We start from the raw sequence: 16026 nt of genomic DNA on the forward strand, positions 1-16026 counted from the left end.
AAAAACATAGTGGATTAAACACTCATATATTTACATCTGTTCTTTCATGAACTACTGTTAAATGTCAGTTAAAAGGATTTTTAAAAAAGAAGGCATAGTACAAAGAAGTCAGGAAATAAGTAAACTGCAGATAAGAGATGGCATCAAAATCTTGGAAGCTGGCTAGGTGCAATGGCTTACTCAGCACTTTGGTAGGCCAAGGTAAGACCATCACTTGAGGCTAAGAGTTTGAGACCAGCCTAGGCAATGTAGCAAGACCCCATCTATAAAAAATAAAAATATTAACAGGACATGGTGGGACACACCTGTAGTCCAAGCTACTCAGGGGTCTGAAGTGGGAGGATTTCTTAAGCCCAAGAGTTTGAGGCTGCAGTGAGCTATGATCACACTATTGCCCTCTGGCCTGGGCAATAGAGCAAGGCCCTGTCTCAAGAAAACAATTTTTATTGGAAGCTTCAAAGCAGAAGAATGGATGATATCTAAAATTTCTAGACCAAAGAAAGTAGAAATCTAAGCAAATAGTGGGGAGAGGTCTGAAACACATCAACTTGAACCCTCAGTGTCCCAAAGATTCAAAACTGAAGGCACAAGATACCTCTGAAGCCAGGGGTATGGTTAAATCTGCAAGTAGGAAGTGGGTTTGAAAGCTTAAAATAAGTAGCAATTAGAGCCAGTGTTTCCTCCTCCTTTACCCCATGCAGCAGAATGACTGTCCTTCGCCCACTGTATCAGAAGGTGGGTGTTTTAGTCTCTGGGAAAATGGAGCCTAAGGGATCTGGTATCGAAAGCATTAGGAGAAGGAGAAGGTAAAACAAAAATGAAAGGATTCAGTGAAAGTTGAGACTGATGACTGAGGTCCCCCTCCGCACCCTCTTTCACATCTGGCTGCCAGGATACTGACAGCCAGGCCTATACTCCTCAAGCAGGAGATGGGGGTACTCATTACCCCCATAAGAAATACCTAGAGACAGAGTTTGGGATACTCCAAGGAAATGGCCATCATATCACTTGAGAGCACAGCCCAGTGGACAAGGCCTCTGCCCAGCAATGAAACTATGTTCATGAAATGAGAATATACATCAGGAATCAGGATGACAACCCCATAGTACTGATAGGAACTAGACAGCAGCAAAGCAATGACTTCAAAATTCTGGGGGAAAATATTTTTCCACTTCGAGCTTTGTAGCCAGAAAAACTATTAATCAGATGCAAGGTTAGAATGAAAGCATTAGCAGATGTTTAAGGTCTCAACACATTTTCACGTGGGCTTGTTCAGGAGACCCTTTAAACATCTGCTCCAGCAAAGTAAACGGAGTCAACCAAGAAACAGAGAGAGTTGTAAGCTCCAGGAAGCAGAGAAGCAAAGAGGATTGTAGAGATAACAAGGATGTCCCACGGCTGCAGCTGTTCCAGAGAGCAGCAGAACTGCTTGGCACAAGAGGACAGAGGGCTCCATGGGGCACGCCTTCAAGAAGAAAGCTACACAGTTAGAATATTTAATGTTGGAACTATTCGAAGGAGAGTTTCAGTTATGTTTGTGAGTTTGGTAGTCAATTATTAACTGACATAGAAAACTAAGCAAACATAAAATGTCATTTATAATTCCGGTTGATTTAAGAAATTTTAAATAAAGGAAAGGTAGTACTTGTGGCTCAACTGTGAGTAATAGTTGTGTAGCCACAGTAAGATAAACTGCTTATATTTACTTAAACCCAAACCACAATAGAAGTATACTGAGTGAAGTGAAAAGTAGCACACACCAAAAGTGCATATAATGTCTTAGTCCATTCGTGTTGCTATAAAGGAATAGTTGAGGGTTGGTAATTTAAGACAAGAGGTTTATTTGGCTGATGGTTCTTCAGGCTGTACAAGCAGCATGGAACCAGCATCTGCTTGGCTTCTGGTGAGGTCTCAGGAAGCTTCTACTGGTGGTGGAAAGAGAAGGGGGGCTGTGTATGCAGAGATCACATGAAGAGAGGAAGTAAGATAGAAAGTGGGGAGGTACCACTCTCTTTTTAACAACCGTCTCTTGCAGAAACTAAAAGAGTGAGAACTGACTCATTATCAGGAAGACAGTACCAAGCCATTCATGAGGGATCTATTCCCACGACTCAAACGCCTTCAAACAGACCCCACCTCCAACACTGGGGATTAAATTTCAACATGAAGTTTGTGGGACAAACATCTAAAGTATAGCAATATCCTGTTTCACAGACAGCAATAGGTGATATCTAAAACTAAAGGATGAAGAAATAGGAGACAAGTGTGTCATATAGATTGCATGTGGTAAGTAGCAGAAGAAACAGAAAACAAGTTTAAAGGGTCTGATGTATTAGTTGGAAAAATAAAGAACAAGACTACAGCACAACAATGTGAAGTTTCAGAATTCAGGGAACAAAAAGAAATTTCTGAAAGCTTCCAGAGGTTAAAAAATAGTAGATGACAAATCTCCTACAAAGGGGATTGGGTGTGGGGAAGAATGGGATGAAGAGTCTTAAATGTAAGCCTGTAGTAGTACCTAATTTTAAAAATTATGTTATTTTGTTACTTGATAACAAATAAAACTTCAATTGAAAAGCAGAAAACAACAACAACAACAACAACACTGTTAACTAAATGTACCCACTTATTTGACCACAGATCACTTTTTTCCTGGCTCTTGAGGGACAAATGATCTAGGAATTTCATTTTTAGAAAAACTGCTCTGACAGGGAGAAAACAACAAAAAAGCTTTGCAAAGGATTACATGTATAACTACGTCCTTGAACTATTTACATATGTGCCAACAGTGCTTAGTGGAAAAGGAAGTCTTGATAAAGAAAGAACCCAAGTGCACTGTCCATGAGGTACTTACAGTTCCTCCTCTTTCCCCTGCTTTCAGTCAGATGAGCAACTTTCTGTGAATTTCACTAGGGGGAATGGGAAGGTCTTTGTAAAACCCCATCTTGCCCTAGCATATCAACAGCTGGTCTTTGGTGATAGTATTCTAGATACACAAGCCATGATCATTCATCAAGGAAACTGTCAAATTACATTCCTTTGCTGTGGAATTTCTTTGCCTTTGGAGTTTTCCATTGCTTTGTGAAGACTCTGGCTTCTAAAATTTCTGATGACATACCACATTTCAGTGAGCGTTATGGGATTACTGAGGTGGTGAAATAAACCTGACATTACAAGTATATCTGACCACTGCCACTCTGTTTGTTTGACATATAATACTTTCTGGAAGCTCCACTGCACTGCTGCCCCATATTGAACTTACTCTCAACTTGGATGTAAAGGGTTTAAGAACTCTTTTCACACATGCTGCTGTTAGGCCCAATCTCCTCAGTTTTATATTTGGATTCAAGTTCTTGACTTCATGTGTCATAAACGAAGTATGGCTTAAGCGATCTTTCTGAAACCTGTTCTGTCATTCAAAACATATTTTACCTCTCATAGCTTCATGTCACCCACCTATCTTATAAGCACTCTTCCATATATTTATTCAAGTGATTTCTTGAAAGGGTGAATCAGTTGGATCCAAAGAAATTGATCAGCACATTTAGCAACCACTGATTAATCAGTTTTAATTAGCAAAATTGTAATGTCATTATGCCCAAATTTCTCCAGCATGTCCAATGGATATTATGTCAGATGACTTAAATGCCAGAATCATTGTATCTATCACTTTCTCTTTGGTGGGCTTACTTATCCTTTCACAAAAGAAAAATGTCAATAATTTCACATGATGTTTTAAATGAACATCTTCTGGCTTGATAATTACCGTTTCTTCTGAAGATTGCCTCACAAACCATTCTAAGACATTGATTTTAGAAGTTTCTTCAAGATTTCTGTCCAGAGGAAAATAATCTTTCTTTTGTTAAAATGAAAAATCAAAGCTGTATATGGTCCTATGCTTTTAGTACTTCTCTCTCCATAGTTCTTGAAAGATCATTGACAGTGTTTCATGCATCTTTTAAAAAGTGATCTCAGTATTCTGAGACATAATTTGTCCAGATCACATGATTTTTTGCTCATCTGAGGCATCGATTCATTCTCTTCATTTTTTTCTGAGGACTATTCTCATATATTCCTCATAAATCAAAGTTAGGTTTGGAGAGCATTCTTAACCTCAAATGTACGGGAGGTTGTAAGGATAGTAAACTCAATGAGAGTAGAAATCTACCTTTAAACCCAAATAGATCAGTAATTACATTAAATTTACATTGAATAGAGACTCCTTCTATAAAAATCAAAGATGGCTATGCAAATTTAAAAATCCAATTATTTCCTGCTTAAAATCTGACATCTAAAACATAAGGTTACAGAAAGACTGATGGTAGAAGTATACAAACAATAAACAATGCAAATACTGAGAAAAAGCTAGCATATTAATAACAAACAGTCTTTGTAGAGAAGTCATTCTTAAAGAAAAATAAAGATGTTTTATGATCAATTCGCCAGGAAGATATAACAATCCTAAATATATATCCATATAATGTATAACCTCAAAATATGTAAAGTAAAATTATACAGATTAAAGGAATAAGTAGATAAATCAAATATTAATGTGTATTAGGCTGTTTTTTCATTGTTATAAAGAACCAGCTGAGATTGGGTAATTTATGAAGAAAGAGGTTTAATTGGCTCACAGTTCTGTAGGCTATACAAGAAGCATGTGCCAACACCTGCTTGGCTTCCAGTGAGGGCTCCAGGAGGCTTACAATCATGGTGGAAAATGACAAGGGTAGAGGGAAGGGGGCAGCACGTCACATGGAAAGAGTTGGGGTAAAAGAGCAAGAAGAGAAGGCCAGCCTCTTTAAAACAATCAGCCCTCATGTGAATGAACTCATCACCAAGGGGAGGTGCTAAGTCATTCATGAAGGATTGGCCCCCATCCAATCCAATCTCCTGCCATTGGCTCCACCTCCAACTGACATGAAGAATGGCATTTCACCATGAGATTTGGAGGGGACAAACATTTAAACCATATTACACAGTGAGACAATTTAATACAACTGTCTCAGTAACTAATAAACAGGGAGTTTTTGACAAAATTGTGATAAGAATACAGAAGATATGAACAATTCAGTTGACAAACTGGACCAAATGGAAACCTCTACAAGAGTGCACCCATGATTTTTAAATAAACGTTATTTTCAGACACATGTGTAACATTTACAAAACATATGGCAGGCCATAAAGTTAATCACACCAAATTTAAGAGAATTTAATAATAAAGAGTGTGTTCCATTTTCTCTAATCACAGTACAATTAAGATAACAACCAATAGCATAAAGCTAATTGGAATATTTCCATATGTGTGGAAATCAGGATTATACTTCTCAATAACCCAAGGGTCAAGGAAGAATGGAAATTAGAAAATATTTTAACTGAATTGTAATGAAAAATATTTAACTCGTCTGGGATATAATGATTGTTGGGCTTAGAAGGAAATTTACTACCTTAAGTATATATGTTAGAAAAAAAAAGAAGTCTAAAAATTGATGACCTAAGCTTATAAATGAAGAAGTTTGTAAAGGAACAAAAGTCAAGTCTAAAGAAAGTACAAGAAAAGAAAAATAGAAGTAGAATACAGAGGATCAGCGTAGTTTGTCATTTGATATATATAATACAAGTGATAAACTCCTAGTGAAATTTTTCAAGAAAAATGGAAAAAAAGTACAAATAACTCATATCAGTAATGAAAAAATATCTTTTTTAAACTCAAAAAGTATAACATCTTTTGAACAAATGCATCCCAAAAGTATGAAAATTTAGATAAAATGTAAATTCCTGGAAAACACAGCTTATCAAAGTAAACACAAGAATTAATAGAAGTTCTGAAATCTGCATAAATCTGTACCACTAAAGAAGTTGAATCCATAATTTAGAATTTCCCACAGAGAAAACTCTAGTCACATTTGGCTTTATGTGTGAATCATTTCAAACGTTTAAAGAAGAAATATTCCCGATTTTATACAACGTTCTGCAGAGATAAGAAAAAGAATATGTTCCAACTTGTTTTATGAGGCTAGCATTATTTTGATTCTAAAACTTGGAATGAACAATAAAAATTGGAAACTTATAGGTTAGCTTTGTTTATTAACATAGATGCAAAAATTCTACATAAAATATTAACAAAATGAATCCAGCCATATTTGAAGGGGGCTTATATCCAAAATACATAAAACCTTTTACAGATCTGTAACAGACAACCCAATAGCAAAATGGGCATGAAAATTGTGCAGATATTTCACAAAAAGAATATTTGAACGGCTCATGAATGTGTGAAGGGATGTGCAACCACATTAGTAATCAGGGAACTGAAAATTAACGATATAACAAGATACCGCAATACATCCAGCAAAAGGGCTGTATAGTAACTAAGACTTAGTGTAAGACATGGTGTGGAGCCACAGGCACCCTTTGCTCTGCTGATGAGAGTGTAAATTAGTAACTTCTGTGGAATTAGCCACTGAGTGTAAACATAATGCATGTTCTATGGCCCAGCATTTCTACCCAATGTCTGTATATGCTCAACAGAAACACATGCAGATACGTACCCAAAGACATGTACAGAAACGTTTATAGCAGCGTGTTTTATAAAAGCCAAAAAATGAAAAAGTCAAATACTTATCAAAAGACAAAGCAGTACATAGTGGTTTATTCAAATGATAGAATACTATAGAGTAGAACAGAGTAAATTAATGCTATATGCAACAACATGGAAGACTCTCATAAACATCTTGTTGGGTGCTAAAACCAGAGACTATATATATATATAATATACACATACATGTACACACACACACACACCCACCCCATGACTTCATTTATATAAAATTCAAAATTAGGCAAATCATTAGTGTCAGAAGTCCAGATAGCAATTACCTTTGGGAAGAAGGAAAGGGAGGGTGGTGTTTGGGAAAAGGGACAGGAAGAGGATTTCTGGGGTGCTGATAATTTTCAATTTCTTGCCCTGTGTGGTAGCTACACAGTTAGGTCTACTTTTCATAATTCATGAACTGTTCAGCTATGATTTTTATGTTTCTGTTTATATTAATATATGCTTATAAGCATTTTTCTATTATGAAACTTAAAGATATTATGCAATTAACACTCAACTGATTTTCAAAAATTAAAAAAAAATTGACTAACCCATTATTGGTGAGAATGTAGGACAATAATTCTCATTCACTGCTGGTGGGAATGTTAATTGGTACGAGCGTGTACCCATTGGAAACAGATTTGCATTAACTAGTAAGACTGAAAAATCATGCTATGATCTAGGAAATCCACTCTAAGTACATACCTGAAGAATATCATGTGAATATGCACTAAAATACCTGTAGCATTATTTCCAAACTGAAAACCGTATATATCAACATGATACATAAATTATGATACATCTATAAAATTTATAGAAAATGTACAGAAGTAAACTATAGCTACAAACATCAACATGGATGAATTCTACACATATGATGCTAAGTTAAAAAGACAACACACGAAGTCACACATGCAGTAGGATCTCACGAGTTTGGAAACACGCAAAACTAAACTCTTGCTTTATGAACATTGTTTGTATATGGTAAAACTATAAAGAAAGAGATGCGATTGTCACAAAATTTCAAAGAGTGGTTACATTTTAGGGAGCGGGGCAGGTAGTGAGTATAATTTGCAAGGCTATAGGAACTTAGGTTTATGGGGGTAGTGCCCAAGTTCTTTCTCATGACCTCCGTGGTTTTTCATGAACCTTTACCTTACATGTATTTGTTAATCTAAAATACATGCTATATCTATCTTTCCACCTATATGTAATATTTTAAAGAAAATGCTACAATACTTTCTGAAGAATGTATGTATTATTGAGTTACTTTTCCATATTATTTTTATTATGAAATCATGTTTTTATTCCTGAAGTCAATTGTCACAATATCTTGATCATAGAGCATTCAGTATATTCAGACCTTACTCATATGAAATCATTTATTAGGATCTATCTCTTCATTTGATTCTGATATTGAAAACAACAGATCAAAGGTTATAAACCCAAATAGTTCTCAGAGTCCAGGAACTAACACACATGAGTTAAGAGGGCTGGTTACAGGACAAGGTTGCTAAGCTTTTATGGCAAATGTATTTAATAGCTACTTAAAATACTGCAGAGTTAATGAAACACCCAAATAAAACATATGCTTGAGCCAAATGGAAGAGAGGCAAATATTTTTGATCCTTTCAAAGAATGTAACATCTGCCAGGCTATTTTGCATAATCCAGTCCAATTTTGGGTTCTTTATTTGTTGTATACTTATCACCATATATTGACATTTTTGAAAATGTAGCTTTATTCACTCAAAAATTGACCAGAAACTTTATCTAAGCTGTCACCATCTTTCCTTATGTTCCCCGCAAAAATGAAGGGAAAAGGTAGTACACGCTGATAAAAAATGCCCAAACCAGATTGTAGAGAGTTAACTCAATAAATAACCATCAGGTTTGTCATTGCTCAGAATGTCCCCTAAAGTTCTACAATTTGGGTTGGTCCTATTAAGTCCAAGCAAGCCAATGAAGAAATACCTCTGAACTCTTCTCAGTTACGTCTATCCAATCGAACTTACGATTTACAAGAGAAAAGAAGCGTTTTCTGGATGTTGCTCTAACTGCTCACACTCTTTGTTCATTTCCACCACAGAAAGTGGTCTTTTCTAGGTTGTATTTATTGGACCAGTGTGGATAAATGATCATATGGCTGCCCCGAAATAGGCCCAAAGCACAGACTGCCTTTTACAGCACTATCAAGCTGATGAACTGTGCAGGCACTCTGAGCAGAGACATGTGCAATTGACATTTTAATTTTTGTATCTCATGTAACTGCTGAAGTAGAGTTACTAGGTACCAGTTGATTTAAGGGCAGTTTCTTGCTCTACAAAAGTTATGTGGACAAAACTACATAATATTGGGTATGCGGGACTGCCAGAATCCCATGATGCTATTTTGTTCTGGAAGGATGACTTATCACTTTAGTGGGGTGCTATCCCAGAATAGCTCTGAAGCTTTAAAAAACTCTCTCTGAATGCCTATTTAAAAAATCTTTTATTTTATGTCTTCTTTTCTATTTTAAAACTTCTGTCTAACACAACAAATCAGTACTACAGAAGCGGCCCTACAGTTTACCCCAGCAATTTATTCATATTTGATGTAATTTTAAAATCTTCTTTTTAAAAGATATGTCTTGGCCTTCTCCCAAAATCAGGAGAGGCCACATCTTCTCTTTGATGGTTTGTAAGGACCGTATTCTAAAGGGGGAGAACAGAAGTATAACACATAGGCAGGAAAACAAATCTTCGTTTCTTTTTTTTTCCCAATATGACTGTCTTTCAGTAGGCTGCTGGCCAGCTTCCAGAGCCACTAGGTCACTGCTTCTCCCTTGATTTGACCTTGTCTAGAGCCATCACACTAATCCAGAATTGCTTCCTTTCATTGTGCAACCTTGGCTTGAACTACCCTCACCTTAAAACACTGCTATCCACATGAGGAGCATTTAATTAATGCTGGTGTACCAGATGCGACTGGTGCCTAGGGATTGTATTCACGGGCTGTTGTGGGTGCTGCTGCTAATCCATAAGTCAGCTGCCTCTGGAGGACTGCCCCTGGGTGTTGCAGTCTACTTGTTAGGCGGTGCCTCGATGGTGTGCTCTCCCCACTACCACTCCGGGGTGGCCAAGAGCCAATGACTGTCTGGGGTCGGGGGATAAAAAAGACCCACTCAAACCACTAGTGGGATGAATTCTGAAGTGCAATTTAAACTCTACTTGTCCACCATGAGACTGAGATAAGCGTAGATTTCACCTGAAGCCACTGTCTTTTCCCTTCCCCGTTCTGCTTCTCTCCCTCCCCTGCAGTTTTCTCCTGAGAGCACTGTCAAGGGCTGTGAACGAGTGGAGGTTTGCCCTAGTTGCAAGCTAAGTTAGCCTGCCACAATTTTATCAATGCTGGAAGAAGACAGGAGACTCCCGTGTCAGAAACAAAGAGCAATTTTGTACACATAGCAATAGCAGTAGCCAGAGTATCATCATTTTGGCAGAGGTGTCCCAAGCCCTTATTTTCAAAGAGGGTCAGATGACAACTGCACGCGCAGTTGCATTGCAAACACCTTGAGCTTCAGGATTCTGAATCTTTTATAACAGGAAGTAAGCAAACCAGCACCTTCTTGTGAAAGGATTTACTCTGTCTTCCAAAGCTCTTCACTATACAAAAACTTCTTAAAAGATAGTCCAGAACGGCCGGGTATGGTAGCTCATGCCTGTAATCCCAGCACTTTGGGAGGCCACGGCGGGCAAATCACGAATTCAGGAGATCAAGACCATCCTGGTTAACACGGTGAAACCCCGTCTCTACTAAAAATACAAAAAATTAGCCGGGCTCAGTGGCGGGCGCCTGTAGTCCCAGCTACTAGGGAGGCTGAGGCAGGAGAACCGCGAGAACCTGGGAGGCGGAGCTTCTAGTGAGCCGAGATCCAGCCACTGCACTCCAGCCTGGGCGACAGAGCGAGCCTCCATCTCAAACAAAATAAAACAAAAAACAAACAAACAAAAGAATAGTCCAGAACATTGGTAACCAATGCCTCTGCTCCCAGGACATGGGGAAACATGAGAAACCCATAGAAAACTGTCACTCAGCAATTCTCTCATTTCTACAACCTCCTGGTTTCTGGAAAAATTTCCCATGAGTATGCCAAAGTTCTAACAAGTCAACTGATTTCTTCCCTCAGTGGCTGCGAATTTTTCTCCTTTCACACTTTAGTGTAGGTGTGCATCTTTATAACGATTGTCTGTAGAGTGTTGGCAATTTCTGCTGCCCATTTCTACACTAGTTGTGACAGTGGGATGGACTTGAGGCTGACTGCCAAATTGCTAAGGAAGTCTCACCACACAGAGGAAAATTAGCAACAACCAAGGCACCATCTGGCAGCTGTCTTTGAACCGACTTCCCAGGATTTGACCTGCAACCACCTTCCTCATTTCCATTAACAGACATTAAATTGAGGTCTACTCTTTGCCTGGCTGACCATACTACTTGGTCAAGATATTCACTATAGACCCTGAACATGTTTCACACTCTCTTAATTGGTTCAAGGAGCCTTCATTCTTCCCCTTTCAGAAATCACATCTTTAGCGGCACCCCATCCTTATTGCTAAAGCAGTCAGAACTTTAAAGGTCTAAGATTGGTTTTTTACTTGCAAGCTAATAAGTTAACCTGCCACAGTTTCATGGATGCTGGAAGAAGAAAGGAGACTCTTGTGTCAGAGACAAAGAACAGTTTATGGCAAGTGGCATAATCCACAGGGTGATAATGCCTGTGGATAAAGAGAGCCGGATGACACTTGGATACATGATAGGTTGCATTACAAAAGAGAAAACTTGAGTTTAGGTAACCTCAAACTTTTATATTGAGAATTAAGCAAACTTGCCTAACCTTTGTCTTGGAGGGAAGTGTTATCTTTACTATACTAAACGATAAACACACTTACCTTTTATTATAGATAAGACAATGTCTCTAGCTTCCATGGCTCTACTATATAAATACATTGTAAAAATAATTCAGAATAAATGCAGCCAGTGTCTCTATTTATAACATACACAGAAATAGGAGAGACCAACGAAAACGTATCCCCCCATAAGCATTCCTTTAATAAATCAATTTCATATGGACTGTCTTTAGCTTTGCTTTTTTGGAACTCAAGACAGGGAAAATACAAATGAGGAGCTGGAAGGTCAGGTTCGAAAACCACAATAATAATGATTATTATTGAATTGTATTATATAATTTTGTACGTTATGATTTAAAGTTGAATAACAGTGAGAAGGCATTTCTCGTGACCACATGCATTTGGCTCTCTTTCCTAGTACCGTAGTTAATAAATTCTAATGATTAAGAGAAGATGGGTGTTTGCCAAGGGAACGATGTCAGTAGAAACATTTCCAAATGGGAGTGGGCAGATTGAATATTTACTTCTGCTAGCTTTACAAACTACATCATTAGCACAAATTACCTTAAACGACTCCCTAGATATTTCTTTCTGGTGCAATTCATTGGGCTTTTTTCTTTCCTTCCCTTCCTTCTTTCCTCTCTGTTGCTTTCTTTTTCTCTCTCTTTTACATTTCTCTCTCCCTCTCTTCTTTCTTTCCTTCTTCCTTTTCTTCTTTCTTTTCTTTCTCTTTCTTATCTCTTTCTCTCTCTTTCCCTCCCTCCCCCTCACTTTTTTCCTTCCTCCCTCCCTCCCTCCTTCCTTACTTTCCATCCTTTATTTCATCACTAAGGCTTGCAGACTGTTTATTGGTTAAGACATTATTATTTTTCTGTCAAAATAGTCTGCATAACTTGGAAAATGGAGAAATTTTAGTTCTATGATGTATACAAGGAAATGAAGTACACATGAGTCTTTATAGATGTATATGAAGGCCACAGAGATATTTATCTGTCTGCATGTTTAATACAAGGGTACATTATACACGCACATTGAAACTAAGTTCCATGGTCCATCTGGATTTTTAATGCAGACTTTCCACAGTTACATGTAAGCAGTTACTGTCTTAGAAGTTTAAATGAATCCCATCTGTCACAAGACTAATTGATCAGTACCGTGGCGATCATTGAGCCCTTGGCGTCCAGTAAATAGAAGGTGCAACATGGTTAGCACAGAAGATCATAATTGGTCAGTAACTTTTTATTTCACAGAAAAGTAAGTACATGCTACCAATCAGTAACTATCCAGATGACTTAAAAATAACCACCTTTTCAAGACTTCAATGTAGGAACAGGAGAAAAGAGGCTGGCCTCGAACTCCTGACCTCTTGATCCACCTGCCTCAGCCTCCCAAAGTGCTGCGATTACAGGCGTGAGTCACCGCGCCCAACCTACGTATACTTTTTATAACAATCTCTGTCATTACTAAACACATTTTAGTATCATCAAACACATTTTTTCTGGAGTATATCATCTTTACTTTCATGTAATATTTTGTGAAACAGAATTCATATATGCTATTATGGATGGAAAATTATAGCCTAAGCTGTAAGTATCCATTTATAAATTTATTCATTTATTCAGCAAGTATTGACGACTATGTACTGTGGGCTGGGAACAGAGCTAAGTCCTCTGCTTATGGTGAAGACAGTAATAACTTTATGAAATAAAAGGTTTTTTAATAATTTCAAGTTTTACTTTAGATTCAGGGGGTACATGTACAGCGCTATTACATGGGTATATTGTGTGATACTGAGGTTTGAGGTACAAATGATCTTATCACCTGAGTAGTGAGCATAGTACCCAATAGGTAGAGTTTTTCAGCCCTTGTTCCCTGTCCCTCTCCTGACTCTAGTAGTACCCAGTATCTATTATTCCCATCTTTATGTCAACAAGTACCCAATGTTTAGCTCCTACTTACAAGTGAGAACATGTAGTATTTGCTTTTCTGTTCCTGCATTAATTCACTTAGGATGACTACCTCCAGCTGCATCCATGTTGCTGCAAAGGACACGACTTTGCTCTTTATTAGGACTGTATAGTATTCCATGGTATATATGTACTTACAGTTCCTTTATTCAGTCTGCCATTGATAGGTACCTAGATTGATTCCATGTCTTTGCTATTGTGAATAGTGCTGTGATGAACATATGAGTGCATGTGTCTTTTCTGTAGAATGATTTATTTTCTTTGGGTGTATGCCCAGTAATGGGATTGCTGAGTTGAATAGTAGTTCTGTTTTTAGTTCTGTGAGAACTCTCTAAACTGCTTTCCACAGTGGCCAAACTAATTTCCATTCCCACCAACAGTGTACAAGCATTCCCTTTTCTCCATAAACTCACCACCATCTGTTGTTTTTGGACTTTTTAATAATAGCCATTCTGACTGGTGTGAGATAGCATCTCATTGTGGTTTTGGCTTGCATTGGAATGTAAGTTCTGATGAAGTTATTCTACTGAAGAAAGACATGTGAAAAATATTTATTTTATATTACATTTATTTATTTTTATCTGCTATGAAGTCAAATAAAGGAGTGGAGGATGGAGACTGGTGGTGGGGAGTGGGATGCTTCCTTAGGGTGTAAGAGAATGCCTCCTTGAGGGTTGCCTTGACTGCATATTTTCTGTATTCTGATGCTTTCATTTCTGGGGCCTGGCTGACCCTGGAGGGACTGCCTCTCTCAGGGATAGCCAAGTCTTAGAGATAGTAAACAACTCATGGGTGTGCTTTTCAAGTCCAAACCAAGGAATCCAGATCCCAGACCCTAACCTTCTCATTTATTGGGTTATTATATTCCAGTCCACTATCCATCTGCTCTCATCACCCCAGGGCCAGACACCAGATAACTAGGGACAACACCACTGAAATTATTCAAATTAGTCCATCCTAAACCTGCTTTCCTTCCCCTGGACACCGTAATAAAAGCTCTAGCCCACAGCTGTCCCCACAACCCTCTGTCTCCTGATTGGCCCTAGCTTTTCCCCTCCGGGTCCACCATGGTGGGTCATTCCCCTGTTCTTGGTAACTGTAACAAACTGTCTTTTTCAGTGGAATTTACCTCTTTGTCTATTGCCCTTACAATACCTCGACATTTCTATTAATACACTATATTTTATCACAGAGAGGGTGACATTGAAGGAGAGACTTGAATGAAGTAAGGAGACTAAGGATATATGGAGAACGAACATTGCACTCAGAGACCCGCATGTGCTCGTGGGCAAGTTTGAGGAGCAGCAGGTTGGCCCTGTGGTCAGAACTGAGTGGGTTCAGATCCATCAGGAAAGAGGTTCCATCAGGAACCTACAGATCCATCAGGAAGGAGGTTGCAGTAGTGGTTAACGTGAGCACAGGTGTGTGAGTTTCATTCGAAACTGCCAGTGATTAGACTGTCAATGGGGAGAGGCAAAGGGAAAATCTAGATAATCACTTTTCCAGATAATGAATAGCTATTGCCAAAGGCGGAAACTAGGGCCAGACATAGGAGCAGATAGTTCACATCTCCTACAAGGTAGCTCTCAACTCCCACGAATGACAGAAGAGAAATTCTGTTTTTATATTGTGCTCTCTGACTCTAATGGATTGTTGTGTTTGTGAAGGAAGCACTATGTTACCTCAAACCAGAACACTTTCAAAATGACCTGCTGGATCATCCCGACACCTGAGATCTTACTTTGCATTTTGACTAAATGAAGCTTATTTTCCTCTGAGTTTTCCTAAAGTAGCAAAAAATTTAGGACAAAGGCATTACTAATGGAGTAGGTCATAACAGAGTTGTCTTTAGCCAGGACTTACACATGTATGATTAAATGCAATATTTGTTATGTATGTGGGGGTGGGAACAATATTTAGTATGCATGTGGTAGGCACACATTAATTAGAAACTCTTTCTTGCATATCTTATTACTGTGCTAGGAATGAGAGATGCTCAGAAGTATAAAATGGTGTTCACCTTAAAGAGTAGTCGTCAAGGCAAACATCGATGAAACCCTTGTAATTACAATATTTAATAACAAGCCAAATTTTGTGGTATAGATGGCAGCTTTTCTTTGCATTCAAAGGTGTGATAAACGAAAAGATTGATATTAATTTTAATGTTGACCTTAAAGAAAGCATGTGGTTTCAACAGAAGGATGGTAGACTGCATGAAGGGAGCAAATTGTAAAAGCAGAAGAGAATGTGGAGTGTTTGGGGAGAGTAAAAAGTTAGGTTGGTTAGAAAGAGGAAAGCATGGAAAAATATGTAATTGTTTGAGATCTTGAAAATAAGGCAAACAAGCATTTAGTGATAATTGGAGGAAATGGTGTATCATTTGTCATTTTGAACAAAGAAGGGACATCATGTGAATAACTTTTAGGAAAGATTTTTCTGTCTGAATTAAGCTGAATAGTTCAAAGGTAAAACAACTAGAATTAAGGACAATAGATTTGAGGTATATTCGTTTCCTAGAGGTGCCATAGCAAAGTACCACAAACTAGGTGGCTTGAAACAACACAAATTTATTGTCTCATAGT

This window comes from Colobus angolensis, unplaced genomic scaffold (assembly GCF_000951035.1).
Source record: "Colobus angolensis palliatus isolate OR3802 unplaced genomic scaffold, Cang.pa_1.0 Scaffold214, whole genome shotgun sequence".
Classification (NCBI taxonomy): Eukaryota; Metazoa; Chordata; class Mammalia; order Primates; family Cercopithecidae; genus Colobus; species Colobus angolensis.